At 56.8% G+C, this 11,934-nt stretch overlaps 1 long non-coding RNA gene across 1 annotated transcript; it reads right to left on the bottom strand.

The window, feature by feature from the left end:
* Positions 1–4,176: 4,176 nt before the first annotated feature.
* LOC123332564 lies at positions 4,177–9,349 on the bottom strand. The gene is made up of 3 exons (XR_006549394.1): positions 5,824–9,349; positions 5,604–5,688; positions 4,177–4,679 (listed from the first exon to the last, which is right to left on the bottom strand). It is a non-coding gene; the product is annotated as an uncharacterized LOC123332564 (long non-coding RNA).
* Between the last annotated feature and the right edge of the window lie 2,585 nt (positions 9,350–11,934).

The raw sequence follows: 11,934 nt of genomic DNA, 5'->3' as shown, positions 1-11,934 counted from the left end.
ACAGCGTGGATGAACTTTGAGGGCACTGCGGTCAATGAAAGACAAATAGAGTGTGATTCCACTCACATGAGGTCCCTAGGGTAGATGAAATCATAAAGAGAGAAAATTAGATGGGGGGTGGGAAAGGGGAATTGGTGTTCAATGGAGACAGAGGTTCAGTTTGGGAAGATGAGAAAGGTCTGGAGACGGATGGGGGCTCTGGCTGTCCTGCAGTGTGAAGGTCCTTAATGTCACTGAACTGTATACGTTCAAATGGTAAATTTTAGGTTGTGTGTATTTTACCACAATAAAATAAATGTTTAAACATATACATGACCCTTGTCATGGGAATACACGCACGCATGCATAAACACACACAGAGACATATGGTTTAAGCGATTCTGAAAGAAACGTACCAGCAGGCTGACGGTTGTCAGCTCTGCTAGTGAGACCGCGCTGCTTTCCCTGCCTGATCTTTGCTGTGATTTCCAAGTTTTCTGAAAGGGGCAGCAGCATTTGCACAATGGAATAGAAGTTATCAAACGCACATCTTTCCCCACTGAGCCCGCTCTGCTGGCCTTTCAGCCTCCACACAATGGGTCATTCAGCTGCCCTGCCCACTGCCCGCGCACTCGGCCATAAATCAGCCTGACGCTGAGCGCCGCCCGCGGCCCCCGCGGCCTCTCTCCTGCCGCAGCAGGGCCCCGTGTCACGCCCACCTCCCTCCCACGCATCCCCCACCCCCACCCCCAGGCCGCCCATACCCAGCCCCTGGAGGACAGTGACCCACATCAAGGCGGGTGCTGGGTACCCGCCAGCATCTTTCATCTCCTTGAGGGGAGAGACGCTTTCCCAGCTGCGCCACTTTGCCGTCGCCTCGGCTCTTGGTAAAATAAACAGAACCGGTGGCATCTACCGGGTTTCTTACGCATATTCCCCAAACGCATAATTATCTTTCTACGAGACACATTCTTGGTGCATTGCCATGCCTCCATGCCAGAACCCCAGACTGTCTTCCTGCATTCCTGGGCCATGACACCACCACACCATGGCCTGCTGTGCTCGGCCAGATGTGCGCAGAGTGCCTGCCACGCCGGCTTGGCCATGCAGGCTCAGCTTGGGGCAGAGGGACGCTGCAGGTGGGCACCGCAGCCACTGGGGTGAGGGGCTGCCCAAATCCACCGCTGGTGGATCCACCGCCCGAGCCCGGCCTTAACACTTCCTGCCTGCTGCAGGACCTGGACTCGTGGTGGTCATTGTCCAGCCAGCCCCGGGGTGACTGCCCTGTTTCCGGTTCTGCAGAAGAGAGGGCCCACTAGGTCTGAGATCCAAGAGCGGTCAGCAGGCCTGGGGAGGACCTTCCCTTCTGACCCTGAGCTCTGCTGTGAGCGGCCAGCCAGGGACGCTGTAAAGTGAAGCCAGATGGGTCAAAACAGCTTTCAATCTGCTCCAGCCAGCTGGACTGAGACCTCTGGGTTAAGAGACTGGTGGGCCAGCTTGGAAGGGACAATTGGACCCCACAAGCACATGAGGGGTCCACAGGCCAGGACAACACTCACTTAGAGATCACCCCAGGAGCCACTTGGAACAGCCCAGCCCTGGGGCCTGGCAAGCCAAGGTCATTTTCCTCTGAGCTGCTGAGGAGTCCGGGAGAGGGGAGACCTCTCACCACAAACTCACCGAGGGCAGCAGAGACCTCAATTATTAGAGTCGATCAGGCTCCGTCTCAACCATTATGTGTACAGTACCTGTTGTGAATGTTGCCTGAAAATTCTGAGTTACTTCCTCAGCTGTGTGGCCTTGGACTAGCGGCTCACCCTCTCTGTGTTATGGTTTCTTCACTTGTCAGTGAGGACGTGTGTGCATGTGTGTGTGCTCAGTCGCGTCCGAGTCTTTGCAACCTTGTGATCTGTAGCCCGCCAGGCTCCTCCCTCCACGGGATTACCCACGCAAGGAGAGTGAAGTGGGTTGCCATTTCCCAGTCCAGAGGATCTTCCCAGTCCAGGGATCGAACCTGAGTCTCTTATGTCTCCTGCATTGGTGGGCAGGTTCTTTGCCAACTGAGCAAATGAATATGACAATACTGCATGTTTCATTGAGTGGTTGTGCCGTAAGCAGAATGCAGGTTCCGGTATGTGCCCTGCACGTGGTGTTTCCATCGCACAAATGAAGCTCGGATGATTGAGGAGATTCCCCTTGACCAGGAACCTCACAGCCTCCTGATCCCCGTGCTTCCCAGCCTTGCAGCCCAGGCCCCTCCACCCCCCACCATCTCCCACACTTGCCTCATCCTCCTTCCAAAACCCCAGCCTTGTCACTAAATCCCCTGTTCGGAAGTCTTAACCAGGAAGCACATGGGCCACGGGGATGAGGGTCCCCAGAGCCGTCGCTCAACTGGCTGCAATGAAATGTCATCAGCGTGACAGGTGATGGGATGATGGCTCATTTCTCTTATTTTTACTTTTATGACTTTTTCATTTTTCTTTCATGGCACACTTTTCACATGTTGTTTAAGACTATAAAGGCTTTGTTTTCAAATCCTCAGCACTGGCCCTCTCCTTAGTACATCCTCTCTGCTCTGGTCAATTTGACCCAGGCCCGCCCCCACCTCTGCCCGGACTGCCTACCATCTACCTTCCTTTTAGTGTCTCATGTTGCCCCCACCCACCTCACACCCTCCATCTGGGGGCTTCTCAGCACAGCTGAGCCCACCTGGACGTTCCTCATTTTCCACGGGGCCCCCTGGAGGGGCGACAGGTGACGGCAAAAGAGGGAAACCGGGCCTGTGGGAAACTTCATCCCTTCCCACGCCTCCCCTCCTTTGTGACAGGGACATCCATCACCACTGGCCATGGGACCTGAGTCTTCTGGACTCTGTCCTTAGGAGGAGCCCTGGGAGGAGAGCTGGGAAGGAGGACTGGGGAGGAGTTTTGGCAGGAACCCTAGGAGAGGAAGAGTCCTAGGAGAAGAGTTGGGGGGAGAACTAGGGAGGACCCTCAGGAGGAGGATTAGGGAAGAGCTCTGGGAGGAGCCCCAGGAGGAGACCTCAGGCTGGGTGGAAAGAATGAGGGGAGGGGCCACCTGAGGCTCAGGTCTGTGTCCCAGACAGCCTCTCACCTGAGGGGAGATGGAGACAGGGTACCCTGCTCCCAGCAGTGGGTCTCACCAGAGCTCCGGGCTGGCTACAGACCCAATTAGGTTTCTGAGGTTCCCAGTCAGAGGACTCAAGACACTGTCGTCCTTGGTCTTAAGGCTGGCAGAATCACAGAGGCAGCCTCTTCACCATGCCCTGTGCACAGCTTCTGGGGTGACCTTGGAGTCTCAGGGTTGTTCTGAAGTCCGGGGGTGCTGCCTTTGGACTCTGAGCTGCCTGGAGTTGCCATGGACATCCCAGGCACCCATGGATGACAGGCCTATGCTGGGGGATAGGAGGCGGGGGCCCACTGTCTGCCCCCCTCCAACCCCTGAACTGTACCAGGCTGACCAGCCCAGGGACAGGAAGTGTGCACTCTCCAGCCCACCTCCTGAGACTCCTGCAGCCTCAGCAGCCATCCACACTGTCCCAGCCCACCATGACCTCCCCTTCCTGACCCTCTCTGCCCCTCTGTTCACACTCCATGAAACTGTGCTGAAGCGATTCAGTTCAACAAAATGGCCCTTGAGCCTACTCCAGGTTATCCAAAGATGCAAGATCACTTGCTCCCCACATCCACTCTGCACGGACCATCTTCAACTTCCTCCCTGACCCTGGACTCCCTGCAGTTGCCAATTCACCCAGCCCAATGGCCACATTTGCTGACAAGGTTCTGTATATATCAAAGCTATGATTTTTCCACTAGTCATGTATAGATATGAGAGTTGGACCATTAAGAAGGCTTTCAAACTGTTTTCAGACTGGTGTTGGAGAAGACTCTTGAGAGTCCCTTGGACAGCAAGGAGATCAAACCAATCAATCCTAAAGGAAGTCGGCCCTGAATATTCATTGAAAGGACTGATGCTGAAGCTGAAGCTCCTGATGCAAAGAGCTGACTCATTTGAAAAGACCCTGATGCTGGGAAAGATTGAGGGCAGGAGGGGAAGGGGACGACAGAGGATGAGATGGTTGGATGGCATCACCAACTCAATGGACATGAGTTTGAGCAAACTCCAGGGGACAGTGAAAGACAGGGAACCTGGCATGCCACAGTCCATGGGGTTGCAAAGAGTCAGACACAACTTAGCTACTGAACAACGAACAACAACAATGACCAAATTCCCTCCTGTTTCCTCCCATGTCCGGGACCAACAGTCCTGGCCCAGCCAGGCCAGGGCCGTGACAGCCAAGACCGCCCACAGCAGCCCTCAGTCCAGCAATTGTCTCCCCAAAGGATCCAGCAAGTTTGTTTCAATTGCTCTGATTTTCATTTCCTTCACAAGGCACTTTAAATCCAGATTTTAAAATCGCTCCAACATTTGTCATCCTGACAGATGCCAGGAGCAAACACGAACCAGGCCTGAAGTAGGGCATCCTGTGGGCTGAGGGTCTCCACCCAGGACGGGTCTGGTGTCTCGCAGGCAGGGGTGTTGTCCACTGCCCGGTGCCGAGACCCCAACAAAGCTGGGTTTAAATCCTGGTGAGAGATTCTGATTGTCAGGCTCAGGTCATCCTCTGGTCCTGGTGGCAGGCGGCAAGGGTCTCAGGCAGGAGTGTGGGCAGGCGCCTGGGGAGACATCTTCATGGGTTTGTCATGCTTGACCTCATCTCAAGGCCAAATCCAAGAGCTCTCTGGCCAGAGTTGACTGCTCACAGACACACCCTGCTGTGAACTGAACAATTAGTCCACCCACCTCTTCAGCCTTTGAGGACCTGAAAATGAACTCAGGGAAGGGGCCCAGCAAGGGTTTTGTTTTTTTTTTAAACATTTATTATTAAAAACAATTTTTTTTAGCCACACTGTGTGGCATGCAGGATCTTAGTTCCCTGACCAGGGATCGAACCTGCACCCCCTCCAGTGGACGTGTGGAGTCTTAACCACTGGATTACCAGGGAAGCCCCCGGAAAAGGCTTTCCTGAGAGGAGAAGCCTGGTGTCCCAGAACCAGGAGGGAAGGTGAAGAGTTCCCATGAACTCAGTTCCACTTGTTTCTGTCTGTCCACAGTCACTGCTCAGGCGGTTGGGCTCATTGCCCTGGGATGGGCTAGGGAGCTAGACTTCAGTCCGGTGTGCTGGGCTGAGAGACAGGGGGACTCCAGCCCCAGGCCCACTAGTATCGACACTTGTGAGTCTATTGAGATGGAGTGGGAGAAGGCGGAGGCCCTGGGAGCAGCAAGGACATGGGGAGCAAGGCAGTGGCCACCTCTCTGAGCCGCAGACTTTGTGGGCTGAGGGTCATCCTTCAATCCTTGCACTTTGGCTAAGATTCCCCAGGCATGGGCCCTCCTCCTCCCTGGGCGGGACAGTTTGCCAGGTCCCCCCTCCAGGGCCTGATATTGGTCCCCAAAGTGCCTCGTGCTAGGCTCAGGTGTCACCAGTTAGACAAGGGACACAGAGGAGTCTGCTCGCCCCTCTTACCAGCAGGGGCCTCTGGGGAGGAGTCCCATCTCCTATGATCCCCCCATGATTAGACCTTCAGGGTCTGCCCCACCTGGATCAGCGCAGACTCCCCCTGAATCTGTAGCCAGTCCATGTGGAGGCCCTTCCAGAGGTGGAAGGTAGCTGCCAGTGCCCAGCTGCCAAGAAAAACAGGGACGGTGGGGTTCACGTCCTCAGCCCTCCACCCCCAACCTCCCCCCAGAGGCCAGGCCAGTTCACATAGGACAGGAAGCCACGAGTCTGATGGCTGGACCGGCTCCCTCACATCTCACCAGAATGCACTCGCTATCTCATCAGGAAACGAAGGCCGGTCCTGGGTTCGGCCTCTTCTACGTGGGTGGAGGCAGAGGCTTCTCGCAGGCCCTGGGGGCCCTAGAAGGAAAGTGCTTCCACCTGGGGCCAAGGGGCCGCCCGTGGGCTTGGCTGACCTTCCTTCAGCCTTGAGAGCTCGCCCCTCACTGAGTGGGATTTATAAGCTCATAACCCCGCGATGATAGCGACTTGCACATGTGTGATCAGCGTGTGTCCCGCCTTTCGCTTTGATTTGGTGTCAAATGCTAGAGGAGGTGGGCGTTTGGTGGCAGAGGGCCGGCGCCGGTGAGCGACAGCCTCCTGTGGGGGCTGGGGGCAGAAGTCACATGGTCTTTGCTATGAATGGTGTGATCTCATCGAGTACCCCTGGCCCGGGATGTGTCTCCTCTCCTCTGTGTCTGAGTTACACTGAGGTGTACCAGGCAGATGCCCAGGTGGAAACAGAAAAGATTGGGTTGAAGGGAGGTGCCTGCCTGACACCAGTTACCTGTGATCAGGAATGTGCCCTGGACTATTTTTACTTTGTCTGTATTTTCTTTATTTCCCTCCTCTTCTGGTAGAGCTCCTTTTGGACATTTGGTCCAGTTCAGCAGAGCTAAAAGGGAAAGAGGGGTGAAGGCCCCCGTGCTTCTTACCACGGTAGGATGCTGGCATGGGAACGTCCTTCTGCACTGCCCCCAGCCCTGGTCCACAGGACTACCGAGGACTCAGGTCAGGAAGCTGAAGAGGGGCCGTGGGGCCCCCGGCTCTGACACTGCAGGGGTCTAGCTGGGACCACAACACACACACACACACACACACACTTGCCTTTTCTGGGTTCAGGTGTGAGGGCCATAACACAGAGACAGACAGACAGACAGATACACACACACAGACAGACAGACACACACACACACACACACCTGCCTTTCTGGCCCTGAAGTTTTGTTTCTCTGCCTTCCCCTCTCCATCCCTCACACAAAACCCACAGAGGCTTTTTTTTTTAAGCATTTTTTTCTTCTTACCCCAATCAAATTGATGACCAGGAAAGTATGTGGCTTGGTAAGCAAAATTCTTGTGAAGACAAAATTCCAAAGCCCTTGGCAGCCGTGACCTCACCGCACGGATACGCGGCAGATCACGGCTGTTTTTATAAATCGCCGCCCGCCCGGGGGCAGCACACAATGGCCAGTGTTGACACCAGATTCCTCACGTTCCCCAGGCCCCCACTCTACGTGCTTCTGCTTGGGGTGCGTCCCCTGTGTGGCTCTGCGTCCGTCCCCAACCCTGGAGCCCAATCTGTCCTTGGGTGGACGCTCACCCGTGACTGCATGAGGAAGGACAGGCTGGACCCTGGGGCAGGTGTAGCCCCAGGAGCACTGGCCATGGCCCAGGAGGAACCAGCCGCACTGGGAACTGAGGTCCTGCCCTCCTCCCAGGGCTCAGAGCCTCCCTGGGAGACCCAGACCTGCATCCTGCATCACCGGCTGAGTTTGTCCTGGTGGGAAGGTCTAGGGGAGGGGAGGTGGGGGCGATGGGTGTTCAGAGTGCTCAGGGCTATGGCTGCATGCCCCTCGCCCAGAGGACTCTCAGGACCCCTCGAGGTGGCTTCCTTTGGCCTCTGCCCCAGCACAAGCCCCACAGACACCACCAACCCCCTACTACCATGTACTAATTTTTCACAGCACTTAGCCACCTGCCATCCCGAGTGGAATCGCCAAGCAGGCAGGGACTCCGGATTGTGCCGGCACAGAGCGGGCTCTACTCAGAGTGAATGTCAGCTCACACCTCTGGGGGTCTCACCAGCTCTCTGGGGGCCCCCGCCAACTATGACCACACAAAACAGCCGCTCAGAAGGGCGGCCTTGGGGGAGGGGACGGCACCCAGGCCTGCATGACTGATCTCACGGATCCTCTGTCACATGACGCCCAGAACCACTGCTCAGACAGAAAGCTGCCCCAAATCTTACTCCGCAGAAGGGAATGCTGACAGCCTGGCCAGGCCAGTTCCCACCACACAGGCCTGAATTAAACAGTTTAATCAATTAGTGAGATGGAAGCCTCTGTGTCAGCTGCAGCTCTAATGAGGGGCTCCCTGCCCCCACCCGTGGGACGCATCAGCCTTCTCCCTGGGCGCCTCGACAGGGCCGGATTCAGCCCAGGTCCTCCCCAGGCGGTCGCAGCCCCAGGAGCTGGTCTGGGAGCCAGGCCCCAGGGCCTCAGCTGGATGCTCGGCCACACAGGGCCAGGCCCTCCCTGCAACCAACTTTCCCTCCACAGCCCAAGCAGCAGAGCCAGGAAGGCCTGGGGTGGGGGCAGTGGGGGCGTGGGGGAGAACTACGCAACTGTCTCCGTTTGTGGATAAGGACACAAAACTCCTGGGGACCTGGATGTGGCCCAGTGGGACTGAGGTCACAGGGACGACAGGTGGACGAGCCAGCCCACCCCGCTCCCTTCCCATCGTTTCTCAGCCTCGAACACGCACACGCACCACAGGTCCATGCACAGACACACGAGTAGATGCACACGCATGTGCACGCACGGGCTTCCAGGCTGCAATCTCCCAGTAGTTTCAAAGGGTCGGCATAGGACCCAGGCACCCTGCAGAGACTCAGGCCTGGAACCTCCCCTTGATCTGTCCAGGTCAAGGCGTAGGGTCAGGGTCAATGCCAACGTACATGTGTGATCATGTGACATGGTGGGGGCATGTCTTTCTGTTTCTGCCTACCCTCACCCCACCTCCCAGCATCCGCAGCGTGAGGGACTCTGGGCACTGACTGCACCAGCCTGCGTGTGTCCTTCTGACAATCAGGTTGGACTTTTCTCAGTGAGCTAGAGATAAAGCTGCCAACCCACTCATGATCACTACAAAGTTCCTCATATATTTGCAGTGAGGGGGCTGGACGTTTCAACGCTTGGCTTCAGTGAGCAGGAAAGGCCAGCCAGAAAGAAAGCAAACCTCAGCCCAGCCCAATGTCCTCCGACTTCCGTTCTAAAAAAGACAGGGGCTGTGGGTCGCTGAACTCGCACAGGGACTGGGCAATAATCTGGTGTAAATCTCTTTTCTTCTCTGGGCGCTGACATGTCCTGGGATGTAAGCTTGCCCTCAAGCGTGGGGTCAGGCTGCATGCCTATCTGGCAGGGGGACCCTCACCCATACCACCAGGCCCTGGGGTAGCTAAGGAGACAGCTAGGGAAAAGGCCATTTAACACCCAGGGCAATCTCCGCTCTCCACAGAGAGGACCCTGCAGAGGGACACAGGAGCCCAGGCTCACACATGCCGGCTGTGGACTCTATACCCCGACACCGCAGCACCGCTCACCTCAACACACTGTCCTTTGTCCACTGAGGTGTTGAACGGTGGTCCCACCTGGGGGTCCCAAGTGGGGGTCCGGTACTGACGTACCCACCACAAGGATGCAAGCAGGACAGCTGTTGTGCCGCTGCTGCTGATAGTTGCTAAGTCGTGTCCAACTCTTTTGTGACCGCATGGACTGTAATCCACCAGGCTCCTCTGTCCGTGGGATTTCCCAGGCAAGAATACTGGGGTGGGTTGCCATTTCCTTTTCCAGGGGATCTTCCCAACCCAGGGATCAAACACACGCCTCCTGCATCTCCTGCTTGGCAGGTGGATTCTTTACCACTGCGCCACCTGGGAAGCCCACATATCCATGTCGTGCTCAAAGTCACCAAGGGCCGTGCAGGCCGGGGTGCAGGCTTCCTCGACCTCTGGGAGCTGGGGACAGATCCTATAGTGAGAGCCCTCCACCAGCCTCCTGGGTGCTGAGCACAGTGGACACAGGGACCAGGGAGCCCTCTCAGGGCAGGGATGTACTGTCCCACTCTGCCCTTCTTCCCCTAATGCTGTGGGGAGGGCAAAGGACAGAGGGACCTTCGGGAGGGGCCTTGTCTCGTAAGTGCCTTGGTAACACTTTGGAGCACACTGAGGGTCATCTTGGAGGGTGAGAAAATGCCATCCATCCATTCAAGGTGGCAGGATGCAGTGTTTGATGGGGAAAACCCCGGGCTGGCCTTCCTACTTACTGTACTTACTCCCATCTCAAAGTGGGCCCACTCCAGGGGCAAAGCCATCTGAGGCCACGACAGGACTCCCGTGGACCAGCAAGGAACCAGTGAGTCCAGACCCGTCCCACCCCCAGCTGTGCCTGCAGCTGTCCCAGTGAGACTGTCCCCGCCCTTCTGAGCCCACCCTGTCATGCCACATCTGTGTCAGCTGTGCAGGTGAGTGGAGCCCAAACACAGGGCAGATGGGGCATTTTGCAGGGTGGGGCTGGGGGGACAGGTGAGGTCCCAAAATCCAGCCAGAGAAGAAGAGAAGCTGGGGAAGATGGGATGGGCAGGGGGCGGGGGGTGGGGGCGGTCCACAGACAGGACAGGAGAGAGCAATGGGGAGGAGGCATGTGCAGGGCCTGAGAGGGGCCACCCACAAGGAAGAGAGGCCCAGGACGCTGGGCAGAGGGGGGCTGCAGGTGGGCCTGGTAGGTGGTCTCTGGGCCACCGGGGCCCGTCATCACCCTTGGTGCCTGGGGCAAGAAGGTGACTCAGGACAGGTAGTGCTGGAACCACACCTGGACTCTCCTGGCAGTGAGCTCAAAGGCAACCGGTTGCAATGTAGCATCGGGTGGCGGAGTCAAGAGGGAAGCACCTGGGATGGGGGGTGAAGGGCAGAGAGAGAAGGAGAGACAGAGAGACGGACGGGATGGGGATGTCCCTTGCATCAAAAACCACACCTGCCCCGTGGCTTCCGCCTACACGGAATCACTGAACTCTGCGAGTCAGATACAAGTTGGGGGCCAGTTTTCTAAAAACGCAGACACAGGCACATACACGGCACACTGCACACAATTTTAGGGGGACTTCACAAGCACTCAGGCTGCCTGGGGACCCCGCCAAGCCCCCTTCATCCCAGCTAAGGAGGTACCTGGGTGCGTTTGTCTCCTATAGATGTTGCAAAAAATTCCCACAAACTTGTTGTGGCTTAGAAAGCAACACAAGGTTATGATCGCCTGGCTCTCGAGTGTCGGGGGTTGGTTCTCTCTGGAGGACCCTCCTCCACCTCCACAGCCAGCACACTATGTCTCTCTGGTTCTCGCTCTTCTCACTCTCTTCCTTAGAAGGGTTCTTTTACAGACCCCTGTGATGACCATAGGCTTCCCCGGTTGCTCAGCGGTAAAAAATCTGCCTGCAATGCAAGAGCCGCGGGAGCCTCAGGTTTGATCCCTGGGTCAGGGAGATCCCCTGGAGGAGGGCATGGCAACCCACTCCAGTATTCTTGCCTGGAGAATCCCATGGACAGAGGAGCCTGGAGGGCTACAGTCTATAGGGTCGCAAAGAGTCAGACGCGACTGAAGCGACTTGGCCCACATGTACGTAATGACAGTAGGCCCAGCAGAATAATCTCCTCATCTGATTAGCAATCTTAGTTCCATGTGTGGCTTTAAGTCCCCTTTGCCATGTCAGGTAACAGGGATTATGTGGATAATTATTCCACGGATCCCAATGGGACACCTTTGGGAGCCACTAGTCTGCCATCCCCGCCACAGTGGGTGAAGACGACAGACGGGATATGGACCACATTCGTGGAAACACGGCCCAGCCAGCAGGCGGTTGAAACGAATTGTCTCCAGGAGACCCTGTTCCTCCTCCAAAACTGAGTGGTTTCCTCAGTGCCCAGGAGACAGACCCCAAAGGGAAAGGTCACGTGGTGTTCCATCACTGTCCCCGCCCACCGCCCCTCCCTCCCACCGCCCCTCCCTCCCAGACCTGTTTGCTCCTCCCACACACCAGCTCCCCATTTCCTCAAGGCCTGGCTCAACCCCCACCTCAAACACCATGGATAAAACGGCAGTTCATCCGCCTCTGCCCCCCCACACTGCATCCCAGACCCAGCTCTGCCCTTTGTTTCCCTCCACACCAGCGGTCACCTCAGTGTGATTCAGCATCTGTCAGTTTACATACTGACAGTCTCCAGCTCCGGGGCAGCCTCCTGGTGCTGGAGCTGGAAGGGAAGCCCCGCAGGTGCATCTGACTCTAGGCTCCACTCTCACCCAGCAAAGAGGAGGCTCAGAGCG

This window comes from Bubalus bubalis, chromosome 3, assembly GCF_019923935.1.
Source record: "Bubalus bubalis isolate 160015118507 breed Murrah chromosome 3, NDDB_SH_1, whole genome shotgun sequence".
In the NCBI taxonomy this organism is placed as follows: domain Eukaryota; kingdom Metazoa; phylum Chordata; class Mammalia; order Artiodactyla; family Bovidae; genus Bubalus; species Bubalus bubalis.
The sequence above is the reverse complement of the archived record's forward strand: the minus strand, read 5'-3'. Positions and strand labels throughout refer to the sequence as shown.